Here is a 13,987-nt window from a genome sequence, read left to right on the forward strand (position 1 = left end):
CTCCTCCTCTGAGGAAGGACCCCCAGCAAGGCGCCTTAGGACCCAGGCAAATCCTGCAGCAATTGATCCCATATGGATTGCACTCCCCGAAGATTATCTGTCCGTTATTCCTGATTTCAGCACAACTCAGGAATCCAGTTTGACACCACTGGCCTCACTGAAATTGATTTCTTCAAATTCTTTTTCAGTGAGGAAATAATAAATCTTATGGTGGCCCAGACAAACCTGTATGCCTATCAATTTTTCACCCATAATTCCACGTCATACACCAGATGGACCCCCGTAAATGCAGCAGAGATGATGACATTTTGGGGAATTTTGCTGCATATGAGCATAATCCGAAAACCAAAGCTTCGGCAATACTGGAGTACTGATATTCTCTACAGTACACCGATATTATGCATGGCCAAGAAAAGGACACAATTTGAAATGATCCAAAAATTTTTGCATTATAGTGATAATGCACAGTGTCCTTCCCGAGATGATCCAAACTTTGATTGTCTATATAAAATTCGATCAGTGGTTGACCACTTCAGCAGAAAATTACCCGAGAGGGAAATCGCTATTGATGAATCTCTGGTTCACTTCAAAGGGAGGCTAAAATTCCGACAACACCTGCCCAGTAAGAGGTCCGGGTATGCAATGAAGCTGTACAAACCGAGAGTATCTCAGGGTACACCCACAGATTTAGGCTAAGTTCACATTACGTTTTAGTAGCCCGTTCAACGCACAGCGTTGACGGGCTGCTAACGGTATAGCATAATGTGATCGCGTTATGCTGTACCCACTAGCGCAGATGAATCATCTGTGCTAACACTGATGATTCATCTGCGTTAGCGGTGACGGAGCCTCAGACGCTGCAGGCCGCGTCCGAGGCTCCGTCAGTGAATGACGGCACATCGTGAACGCGATGCGCCCAACAATGGGGCTCAATGACTGCGTTGCACCGCGGTGTAAGGCAGTCCGTCAATTGACTGCCTAAAACGCAGTGTGACCCCGGCCTTAGGGTCTACGAGGAGAAGGACACCCAGATTAACCCCCCTGAATGTCCCCCCGTCCTGGGGGTGAGTGGGAAAATTGTGTGGGAATTGCTGCACCCACTGCTGGACAAGGGTTTTCACCTCTAGATTGATAACTTTTACACCAGCATCCCGCTCTTCAAAACCCTCTCTGCCAGAGGTTCAGTTGCATGTTGCACCGTGCAAAAGAATCAGCGAGACCTCCCTAAGCCGTTAATTGGGCAATCGCTGAGAAAACATGAAAGCAGAGCCGAATGCAGCGACAACATGCTGGTGGTCCAGTATAAGGACAAAAGGGATGTCCTTATCCTGACCACCATACACCGTCACAACAGCTCCCTTGTCACTGTTCGTGGGACCACAACACAAGTCCCAATGCCAGATTGTGTGTTGGATTACAATCGGTACATGGGGGTTGTAGATCTCTCAGTTCAGGTCCTCCAACCATACAGTGCCATGCAAAAAGCCAGAGTATAGTACAAAAAAATTGGCTGTGCACATTGTACAGATGGCACTGTGCAGTGCTTTTGTTCTATTCCGATCTGCAGGCAATATGGGGCCTTCCTTCAGTTTCAGGAGGAAGTCATCAAGACCCTAATGTTTGGCACTCAGGGAGGTGAGGGCCCCAGTACTTCTGAATCTGAGAGTGTCTGTATTATCCCAGGTCAACATTTCCCAGGACAGGTTCCCCAAACAGCGAGGACAGGACGATCATGAAAACGGTGCAGAGTATGCTCCAAGAGGGGAATCCGAAAGGACACAATTTACCATTGTGAAACCTGCCCTGAGAAACCTGGCCTTTGCATTAAGGATTGCTTCAAAGCGTACCACACGTCCACAAATTAATAAAATTAGTTTATTCCCTGTTGACACAACACACTTTTATAATATGATGTACCCCACACATCTTACACATAACACCACATTATAAATTCATACACCAGTAAAACCAAAAGCTTAATCATTAGCATAAAACTATGTTGGCAAGGACCCGTTGAAGCGCAGTTGGCGTGAAACGGCCGTTGTCCACAGTTCACACATCTCTCCTGAGCCTATGCTTTTTATCTGAAAATAAATTCACTTCTTCAGAACGGTGAGTGCCATCCCTTTTGTTCTTTTTCATACAACGTAGCTATGCATGTTTTTCTTTGGATTGAGCACCCGTTCTGTGGGCAGCTGGCGTGCAGCCCAGGTGTGTGAGTTTGTACCGCACTATAGTGCACACCAAGGTAGCGGCAGTGGTGCCGAATTTTCTTCTTTCTTCTTGACATTAGTATAAAACTATGCCTCTAGAAAAATTCCTTCAGGGGTATAGTTTTCAAAATGGGGTCACTTGTGAGGGATTTCCACTGTTCAGGCACATCAGGAGCTCTGCAAACGCAACATGACACCCGCAGACCATTCCATCAAAGCCTGCAATCCAAAACGTCACTCCTTCCATTCCGAGCCCCGACGTGCTCCTAGTCGTTTTTCCCCACATATGGGGTATCGGCGTACTCAGGAGAAATTGTACAATAGTTCACTTTCTCCTTTTACACTTGTGAAAATAAAAAAATTGTTGCTAAAAGATAATGTTTGTGACTAAAAAGTTAAATGTTCATTTTTTCCTTCCACGTTGCTTCTGCTCCTGTGAAACACCTGAAGGGTTAATAAACTTATTGAATGTGGTTTTGAGCACCTTGAGGGGTGCAGTTTTTAGAACGGTGTAACGTTTGCGTATTTTCTTTCATATAGACTCCTAACTTCCTAACAAAACAAAAAAATAATTGATTCCAAAATTGTGCTGATATAAAGTAGACATGTGGGAAATGTTATTTAGTAACTATTTTGTGCGATATGACTCTCTGATTTAAGGGCATAAAATTTAAGAGTGAGAAAACCTTATCGGAATCACCAGGATCCCTTGAAGCGTTCCAGAGTTATTACCTCATAAAGTGACAGTCGTCAGAATTCGTCTCACGGGGGTTAAAGAGGGTGTCCACGAATTTAACATTGATGGCCTAGCCTTAGGATAGATCACTAGTGTCTGTCCAGTGGTGGCGTGACACCTGGTCCACTCCCTGATCAACTGTTCTTGGTGTTAGCAGCCACGGGAACTCCTCATTAACTTACCTGCTAATGCTAATGTAGAGTGGCCTTGGCCGAATACTGCATAGCCGCCCCTTTATTGATTTGAATAGAAGGCGGATGATCTATACCCAACCACGGCCACTATACAGTGGCCAGAGCAGCTTTGTAACTGGTCAGTTCTGGCCACTGTCAACACCAAGAACCGCTGATCGCCGGGGTGCCAGGTGTTGCACAACCACTGATCAGACATTGGTGACCTATCCCAAGGCTAAGCCATCAATGTTAAAGTCGTGGCCAACCTCTTTAATCCTGTTCTTCATGCATTGCTACCTCAATGGTTTTTACTATAACTTCACTGTAATTGAAGTTAGTATTGTGAGGTGCCAAGGGGAGTGGTATTAGAAAGCAGATATATTTCCCCCGTTTCATTGCATATGTCTCCCTGTACTGATAGTGAAGCCGGTTTACTCCACTATAATCTGGTCCTGGTTTCTTTAGTGATCAGCTTAGAAAAGACTGGTGGTTCCCCGTCCACACATTCAATCCAGGTTTTGATTCCTGAAGGGTCCAGCTGATATAATCAGGAAGAGCTGGGATCTCTCTCTCTCTCTCTCTCTCTCTCGTCTGTTGGGCTGGGAGCTGACACAGTAAGAGTACATGGACTTCTTTGGTGTTGTATAGGTTTATTTTGTAGTTAGCTTTCTATTGTTAGTTAGTGGCCAGACGGCCTTAGACATTTTATTTCATGTTTGGCATGTGTAACATTGAATGACCAATGTGCACAATAAAATACGCCGTGCCCATATGTGTGAGGAACCCGCTAGACTGCTGTTGTGACTCCATAGCCACCCACCTGTGCCAAAGCAAAGATCCCAGCTGAGATATATATATATATATATATATATATATATATATATATATATATATATATATAGCTAAGTGCACACGTACCGGAACTCTTGCGGAAATTACCGCGAGAATTGCATTTTAAATTCCCGCGGCTAGCGTTTTCCAAGCGATCTGTAGCATCGCTTGGAGAACTGACTGACAGGTTGGTCACACTCGTCAAACATAGTGTTTGACAAGTGTGACCAACTTTTTACTACTGAGGCCGCCTATGCGGCATCAGTAGTAAAAGATAGAATGTAAAAAAAAATAAAAAATGGTGTTATTCTCACCTTCCGGCGTCCCGCGCATCCGTTCCCAGTAATCCTTTGCGAAAATGCCAGCGATGACGTCCGTTCTCGCGGTAATTCGCGATGACGTCGCGCGAATTACTGCGAGACTTTGCGATGCCGCGAGAACGGACGCCATCGCGGGCATTTTCGCAAAGGCTTACTGGGACCGGGAGCGTGGAGGGAGGCGGGAAGGCTGCGCGGGACGTCGGAAGGTAAGAATAACAATATTTTTTATTTTAAATTCTATTTTTTACAGGGATATGGTACCCAAAGCCCGGAGGACAGTCTCCTCTCCTCCGGACCGTGGGTACCATCCGCAATTGTTCTGCTTACTTTCCGCATGGTGTGCACAGCCACATGCGGGAAGTAAGCGGAACAATGCATTCCTATGGGTGCGGGATCGCTGCGATTCCGCAAATTAATCAGCATGCTGCGTTTTTTACCGCGAAGCGATTCCGCTGCGGTAAAAACCGCAGCATTAGCACAGCATTGCGGAATCCCATAGGAATGCATGGGATGCTTATTTTTCGCGTTTTCGCGGCAAAATCGCGCGGTTAAAACCGCCGTGGAAACGCGAAAAAAACTCCAGGTGTGAACTCAGCCTAAATATATATTCCCCCACAGTATGTAACTAGTATTGCATGCCATATTCTGTTTGACTTACTGGGAATTGTAGTGCTGTGCATAACCACCAGGGAAAGTAGGTAGCATTTAGACATTTTTGTCCCAATCTAATTAAAATATAAATAAACCAATTTACCATTCAATATGCTTTGCTTACATACTATGAACTGCGTGTGTGGTGGTGCGCATATCATAGTTACTCCACATCTCCAAGTATTTACTTTTAACACCGAACCTGTATTCACCTTGATGTTTGGGCCAAATTTTACAAATCTGACCACTGTCACTTTATGTGGTAATAACTCTGGAACGCTTCAACAGATCCCAGTGATTGAGATTTTTTTTCGTGCCATTGTACTTTATTGATCGTGGTAAAATTTCTTTGATCTGACTTGCATTCATTTATGAAAAAAAAATGGAAAATTGGCAAAAATGAAGCAATTTTCAAACTTTTATTTTGTATGCTCTTAAATCAGTTATATCACACAAAATAGTTAATAAATAACATTTCCCATATGTATAACTATTTTTAGGAACCACATCACATTTGAAGTGACTTTGAGGGGCCTATATGACAGAAAATACCCAAACGTGAGTTGCTCAAAACCACATTCAAGAAGTTTATTAACCCTTCAGATGCATCACAGGAATTTTTGGAATGTGAATGGAAAAAATGAACATTTAACTTTGTCATAAATTTTACTTTAGACCCAATTTTTTTCATTTTCACAAGGGTAACAGGAAAAAATGGACCCCATATGTGGGAGGAAACCACTGTTTGGGCACACGGCAGGGCTCGGAAGTTAACGAGCGCCATTTGACTTTTTGAATATAAAATTTGATGGCATAATTAGCAGACACTGTGTTGCATTTGGAGAGCCCCTGATGTGCCTAAACAGTGGAAACAAGTGACACCATTTTGGAAACTAGACCCCTCAGGGAGCTTATCTAGATGTGTGGTGAGCATGTTGAACCCCCAGGTGCTTTACAGAAGTTTATAACATTGAGCCGTGAAAATAAAAAATAATTTTTCCAACAAAAATATTGCTGTATATAGTCATGTATAAGCCGAGTTTTTCAGCACATTTTTTTTGTGCTGAAAACGCCCCCCTCTGCTTATACATGAGTCAATTGTCCCAGAAAGCCGGTGGGGGAGGGGGAGCGGCAGGTGCAGAGGCAGGAGCTGTTTGCTGTGGCTAAAGCCTGTGCCTCTGCTAAAGACAAATAGCGCACACATTGACAGCCGCAGCCGCCGGCTTCCAGAAGACCTCCTACTCGTCCTTCATCGTGTCCTTGCAGCATCTCGTTGGTGCCGGCTTCCAGCAGCTCTTCCTGTGCTGAGCGATCACGTGGCACCGCTCATTAAGGTAATGAATATGCACACGTCTTCACTCCCATAGGCATGGAGGAAATATTCATTACCTTAATGAGCGGGACCACGTGATCACTCGGCACAGGAAGAACTGCTGGAAGTTGGAACGAGCTGCTGCGAGGGCACGATGGAGGGTGAGTAGAATGTTTTTGTTTTTTTTTGTAATAGGAAGCATGCATACAAGGACAGGAGGGGGGGAACCACGCATACCAGGATGGGATGGGGTTAGCCACGCATACCAGGACAGGGATGAGGGGACAATGCATACCTGGCTTATACTCAATTCAGTACGCTTACCCAATTTTTCGTGGCAAAATTAGGTGCCTCGGCATATACTCGGGTTGGTTTATACTCACATATATACGGTATTTAGCCCAATTTTGTTATTTTTACATAGATAACAGGAGAAAATCAACCCCAAAATTTGTTGTGCAATTTCTCCTGAGTACGCAGATACCCCAATATGTGGAGGTAAACTACTGTTTAGGCTCACAGCAGGGCTCAGAAAAGAAGTAGTGTTTTGGAACACAGACTTGGAATGGTCTGCCGTTGTCACGTCTCGATTCGAGAGCCCCTGATGTGCCTAAAGCCCTAAACAGTGGGAAATCCACTCAAGTGACACCACTTTGGAAGCTAGACCCCTCAGGGAGCTTATCTAGATGTGTGGCGATCACCTTGAACCCCCTGCGGCCTCACAGAAGTTTATCACGTTGATCAATGAAAATTAAAAAAAAAAATCCAATTTTTCCCATAAAAATGTTATTTTAGCCCCAATTTTTTATTTTCACAAGGATAGCAGGAGAAATTGGACCCCAAAATTTGTCGTGCAATTTCTCCTGAATACACAAATACTCCATATGTGTTTGAAAACTACTTTTGAGGCACAGTGCAAAGCTCAGAAAGGAAGAAACGCTATATTGAAGTTCACATTTTGCTGGATTGGTTTGGGGGTGCCATTTCACATCGGCAGAGCCCCTATGGTGCCAAAACAGCAAAATCCCCCCATAAGAAACCCCATTTACAAATTACACCTCAGTGAATTAATCTTGGGGTGCATACTGACACCACAGATGGGTCACAGAATTTTATACCATTGGGCAATGAAGAAAAAAAATTATTTTTACCACCAAAATTTTATTTTAGCCCCAGATTTAATATTTTCACCCTGGAAAATGGGTAAACATGGCACCAAAATTTGTCCCACGATTTCTAGTCAATGTAGAAATACCCCATATGTGGCTGTACAGTACTGCTTAGCCTTAGGACGAAACTCGAGAGGGACGGAGCGCTATTGGCAAATAGTGCTTCATCGCTCCCTAGCTTAGCCGTATGGCTAAGCAGTACTGTTATACAGGAAGCATCCTGAAGTGCAGAATTTTCTATATATAGTTTGTGAACTCTGTATATAAAGCACCTAAGTGCTAGAAGAGCAGAACCCCACTCAAATGACCCATTTAGGAAATTATACCCCTTTGGGAATTTATCTACAGATGTAGTGACGATTTTGACTCCATGGGTGTTTTCCTGAAACAAGCAGCAGTGGATGTTGCTAAGTGAAAATTTCAAACTGCAGTTGCAGTGTTCATACATTGTGCCCAACTCATGCACCTGTAAGTTAGGCGGGCTCTCATCGCTACATGAATTGCCAAACATGTGGATGCTATATGTGGTTTAGGTACACTGTGGGGCTCAGAAGAGAGGGAGCCATTTGGATTTGGGAGCACAGAATTTGCTGAATTTCTTTTGGCGTGTGAGGAGCCATTTATCTATTCCAGAGGCTTTGTGGTACCAGTAATGTGGAAGCCCCCAATATTTCCTTTAACAGATGACAGACCTCAGTGGGGACTTGCTTTTTTTGTAGATTGAGTTGAAGCTTTTGTTAGGAACATATAACATTTGGGATCACATTTACCCAGCACTCTACACTGAGCATTTACAGTATATACTTGAGTATAATCCAAGTTTTTCAGCACATTTTTTTTTTGTGCTGAAAAAGCCCCAAGGGTTAATACTTAAGTGAGGGTCCCAGAAGATGGAGGGGGAGCAGCAGTGGCAGAGCAACGGGTCACAAGAGGCAGGAGTGTTATGATGAGTCACCGAAGGAGGAAAAAACAAAATACCAGCTAAGTCCAGAAAAACCAGAGAGGTTGGCAGCTATCGGATTGCAGACCCCTGAACCTATCCACAACAACTAGCAGTAGCCGTGGGGGGTTCCTACGGTGCCCTAGACCCCTCGATCACAGCCGGAGAACTACATAGCCTAAGGACAGAAAGGGGAAAAACTAATCTGCCCCAGAGCAGACCCCAAAGCAATAGGCAGCCCCCAACATATAATGACGGTGAAGCAAGATGAAAACACTAACACAGATAGAAAGATAGGTTGAGCAAATGATGGGGCCCAAGCTAACTACATAGGACAGGATAGGAAAGCTGCTGTCTGCCATCCGCAAAAACCCTATCAAAATGAGCCAACCGACTGATAGGAAAAACAGGCCCTGAAGTCGCTAGGCTTCAAAAGACTATATCAGCACTCAGGTATATTCTGAAGACAGAGCAAAAGAACAACAGATCAGAGACAAAAATGGAATTCAGCTCACCCCCGGCCGGGAATGGCAGAACTCCCAAAAAACAAGGCAAAACAAAAACAAAACTGAAGAGTACAAAGCAGAGCAGAAAAACTTAGCTTTGAGATGCAGGAATCAGACTGGTCTCCAAGAATCCAGCAGGAAAATCACCAGCCAGGAAGAAGGGCGTCGGCAGCCTTATATCCAGTCCTCAATTCCAGCCACCCAGTCATCATCTAGCTGCCCAGGTGTTTGGTAATCAGTCTCACTACCTTCCTTCACTAGAGGAGGGAGTTCATCAGACCTCAATGGTGAAGGGAAAAATGAACTCACAACACAGGAGCCTTCTGCTGCGGCTAAAGCCTGTGCCTGCTGCTAAGGGAGCGCAGGGACGGTAAGTAGGATGCTTTATTTTCCAGGATGCGGATGAGGAGCCATGCAGACCAGGATAGGGATGAGGGGGCCATGTATAACAGGATAGGGATAAATCGGGCCATGTATAACAGGATAGGGATGAATCGGGCCATGCATACCAGGATAGGGATGAGGGGGCCAGGTATAACAGGATAGGGATGAATCGGGCCATGTATAACAGGATAGGGATGAATCGTTCCATGCATACCAGGATAGGGATGAGGGGCCCATGTATACCAGGATAGGGATGAATCGGGCCATGCATACCAGGATAGGGATGAGGGACCCATGTATAACAGGATAGGGATGAATCGGGCCATGCATACCAGGACAGGGATGAGGGGGCCATGTATAACAGGATAGGGATGAATCGGGCCATTCATACCAGGATAAGGATCCTGATATCCCACAATCCCAATATACCTGGAATCTTTTTCCTGTATTTTTTTAAGTAATAGAAGTTTAGATGTCATTGCAGACAGCGCTGTCACTCTGCTTTCATCTCCTCCATCGCAGATTTTAACTGTGATACAAGACGTCATCAGGGGGCAGAGGTAAGCGCAATGAGTGACACCAGCACCATCCCACAGCTTGTGGCACCAACCTCAAACAAATCGCCACCAGGTACAGTACTAGCAGTTGTAGTGTGGTGCAGTGCTTGCGTCCATATCGGCCCCCTGTTGAGGTTGTTTATAGAAGCTGTGGATAAGGGTACCGTTACACCTAGCGATGCACCAGCGATCCCGACCAGCGATATGACGTGGTCAGGATCGCTGGTGCATCGCTAGGTGGTCGCTAGTGAGCTGCCACACAGGCAGATGTCACCAGCGACATCGCTGGGGACGGGGATTGCTACTTACCTGTCAGACGCGGCGATCCTGCGTCCTCCCGCCCGGCTCCACGCGTTGCTCATCGGCGCCACAGGAAGCGCCGCACGAAGTGACCGACGAGGAATGGTCCAGGAGCTTCTCGCGCGATCAGCGATAACCAGCGGGGGAGCCGGTCGGAGGTAAGTATCACATGCAGCGATATCGCTAGCAATATCGCTGCTACGTCACAAAATCGATGACTTTACAGCGATATTGCTAGCGATATCGCAGTGTGTAACGGGGGCTTAACTCTTCTCAAAAGAAACATCACAGGAAGTAAAGTTATAAAACACATTTAGGGATTAGCAGGATAGGGAGAATTGCAGGGCCTTGTAAAATCAAGCTAATTGCTAAAATTATTATGGTGTAAAAATATATTTTTGTAAAGGACATTTTAGGTACAGGACCATCCCTTTAATGATTGTTTTGATTTTAAAGACACAATGGAAACAGGCTGTGATTCTTTCATTTTTGTAACTGTATGACTTTATAACATCTTAAACTAGGTGATAGCAATATTCATATGTAATTTTTATTTTTATTTTCTTTTAGGTTTTTGTTATTTTTTCGTTGTGTTACAATATGCCTTCGTGCATTGTTAACCAGTGTGCAAACAAAACAGGCCGCAAGGGTCAAAACAAAGATATAATGTTACACAAATTCCCAAATGAGATTGAGAAAATAATTGCCTGGTTGGCGAACACCGGACAACAGTTCATGGACTTGCAGGCATTGGCAATGAAAATAATGGCTTTAAGAAAAAGAGGTAAATATGCGTTATGTTCAGGACATTTTACTTCGGACAGTTATGACTACCACTGTAAAGGGAAAACTTTGAAAGCTAATGCCGTACCAACAATATTTCCTATAGTCAGTGATGGAGAAATAATGATTGAAGAAATTTTTAATAAAGATCGTAGCAGAGGCAAAAGAAAAAGAGTGTTTTATTCTGCCATCCAAGGTCGCTGTACAGCACAGCCTGAACCATTGAACTTTCAGGAAGAAGAAGTATGCAAACCTGGCTTTAGAAACCTTAGCACTCAAACCAACAGCTCCCTGACAAACTCAACATTTATCAAGTTAGAAGTTAATACAGAATCTGTCAGCGATGTATTAACATAAAACCTTTCACACAGTTTTTGAATCCCTCAAAGTACTTCAACACCAATCCAAAATAAGCAGGTGGGACATCCTTCTTCAGTACATTTATTCACTTCACCATTGACGAAAACATTTGAGAACCTTACTATTTCAATCTTCATTATCTCAAGATTTGGTTAACCCAATCACAGTGCCTCAATTTATGGCTACAACCTTAGAAGATTCCACAGAACCACCACCATAGGTTGAAGATTCTAACTACGTTCCGCATCTATCGAGCTTGGAAGAATCAGACCTGCTCATCTGTGCATCTCTTTTGAAAGATTTGCCTAACTTGCCACCTTATGGTAAAGAACTTTACCAAGGTACAGATCGTCCAGGACAGAAACATTTTATTATTTGAATTCTGCCTCAAAAATTTGATCAGAAAGGTGAAATGCCAACATGATCCAGACTGTCAATCAACAGTTTATTCTATTGAAAAAGTTTTTGAGGGATCATTCTGTAAAAGAGGTGGTAAGTTCTTCCTTGGACATAAAGTTAAGATTTTTGAAAGCCAGCCAAAAATCAGCCAATATGCTACTGGAAATTAATGACTGCACCATCAATCTTGTTCAGCAGACAGTTTTTTTTTTAAATAAAAGTTTTTCAATTTTCTTGCAATGGTTTTAATTTCAGGAAAAAAAAATGTGCTACTGTTACTAGAGCATGTTTTTGTTTCCAACAATCCATATTGCATGGACAAAATAGGAGGACATTAAAAAAAGAAAATTGATCAACCACTGTGTATTTCCAAGTTTTGCATATATACAGTAGTGGACAATGTTACTGAACAAAATAGTTGACTTTGAGATAGTTCAGCGTAGTCAGTGTTCATCCTCATTTTCTATGGAAAAATATAGGTTTGGAAATATAATTGGTAGATTATTCTCATTAGGCTACAACATAAAATTTTTTGCTTCTGACAGACATGTCGAAATAAGGAAAAAGATGTGCCAAGATTATTCGGCCATCAAACATCAATTTTGCATTATGCCAAATTTAATAAAAAAAAAAAAACATGCCAGTGTGAGGTAGTGACTCCTGTTACAGCTAGGGGGTGCTGTGCTTTCTCTCCAGGATACGTACGGAGGTGTATTGAGGCTATAGGAATGCATTGCAGTCACAGGCATAGCTGGGATTTCAATGGGGAAGCAGTGACCAATGTCTAAGTTAGGGGTCGCTGTGTGTTCTCCCCAGGATGTGCATGGAGGCGTATGAAGGCCATAGGTGTGCATGGTAGTCACGGACATAGCAGTAACTGCAATGCGGACTGATAATAAAAGTGTTAGTCTTGGACATGTTAGTGTCCAAGGCAGAGGTACGGAAAACCTGCAGTGGATGTGATTTATGAAATAGATTGCAGTATGATAGTGTTGCAGTCTGTTCCATTCTGGACCCAGATTTTCCATGTGGCTGAAAGCCTGCAGTTTGTGCTTGGTGAGTCTCAGGTGTGTCAGGGCCAGAGAGAGGCCTGGCAACTCACTGTGTACACAGAGATGCAAGTCATCCACAGTGACTGGTCTCAGATGTGGACAGTCCTGTGCCTGGAGGTGAACCGGAGGTGAATGTCCAGTGACCAAAAGAAGACTGGCATGTGTAATGATTGCAAAACGGGTGGATATGGTGCCTGGCTGCAATCCGGAGGATATCCTGGACTGTGTACGGCTGTATGAGTAAAGAGACTGTGATGCAGCGGTGCAAAACACTCACGGGAACTAGTCAGGAGAACTAACGTGTGTAGTGCCTGCAACATGTAATTCTGTGTGAATAGAGTCTTGGATACGGCGCATACACACCCACGGGAACCAGTCGGAGGAAGACTGGCGTGTTTAGTGTCTGTAAAATGAAGGATGCTGTAATATACATATTCTGCAAATGGTGAAATGGATGCTAATTATATGCACTGAAGTTATATGCACTTGTGTGGACTGTACTTTTATGTGTGAAGATAACAAAAGAGACTTTTGTGTTTGAATTTTGTGGGTCACTGCCTCTTCACTGCGTACGGTCCAACCGCTGCCTTACACCAGTAATTTGAGGTTAGTCAAGTCCATTATACCTTAGGTTGACAAAATAGTCTTACATGTCTGGTGGTCTGTTGCAACCTGTGAGTGAAATGAGGAACTTAAAGGGGTTGTCCACTACTTTATAGTAACCCCCCCATTGTATCCCCCCAGGGCCCCTAATGAATATTGTAAGTACCTTGCACTGCCAATACTGCCTCTTAGCGGCGCTATGTTCTGTACGTTATATGCTCTGTACGTTATATGCTCTGTACGTTATATGTTCTGTATGTTATATGTTCTTTTTTTTGTCTTTTGTTTTTTTTTTAAATTCAACACATTAGTCGGATGATGGGACTACTACTGTCCCATCATTGGTTAATGTGTCACTCACTGACAGAGTAGCAGGCATAGCCCGATGGGACTTGTAGTCCCATCGGATGATGCCTGCATACAGACACACACACAATCCCACACACAGCCCCGCAGACAGCCCGCACAGACCTGCATACAGCTCGCAGCCCCCCCGCACAGACCCGCAGACAGCCCGCAGCCCTCCCGCACAGACCTACAGACAGCCGGCAGCCCCCCAGCACAGACCTGTAGACAGCGTGCACCCCCCCGCACAGACCCCCAGACAGCTCGCACAGCCCCATCACTCTTGATGGGAGAGGAGACAGATGCTGCTGAGTGAAGGGGCTGTGACGTGCGGTGCAGCACCACCCACAGCC

At 44.2% G+C, this 13,987-nt stretch overlaps 1 long non-coding RNA gene across 1 annotated transcript in view; it reads left to right on the plus strand.

Annotated features, from left to right (window-relative positions):
* Positions 1-13,228, plus strand: part of LOC141101037 (uncharacterized) — a 40,416-nt gene extending 27,188 nt beyond the window's left edge. Inside the window, exon 3 of the long non-coding RNA XR_012234865.1 lies at positions 10,663-13,228. This is a non-coding gene — a long non-coding RNA (uncharacterized lncRNA). The remainder of the gene's footprint in view (positions 1-10,662) is intronic.
* The last annotated feature ends 759 nt before the right edge of the window (positions 13,229-13,987 follow it).

Source organism: Dendrobates tinctorius, unplaced genomic scaffold, assembly GCF_039654945.1.
Source record: "Dendrobates tinctorius isolate UK_male_01 unplaced genomic scaffold, ASM3965494v1 ptg000114l, whole genome shotgun sequence".
Lineage (NCBI taxonomy): Eukaryota > Metazoa > Chordata > Amphibia > Anura > Dendrobatidae > Dendrobates > Dendrobates tinctorius.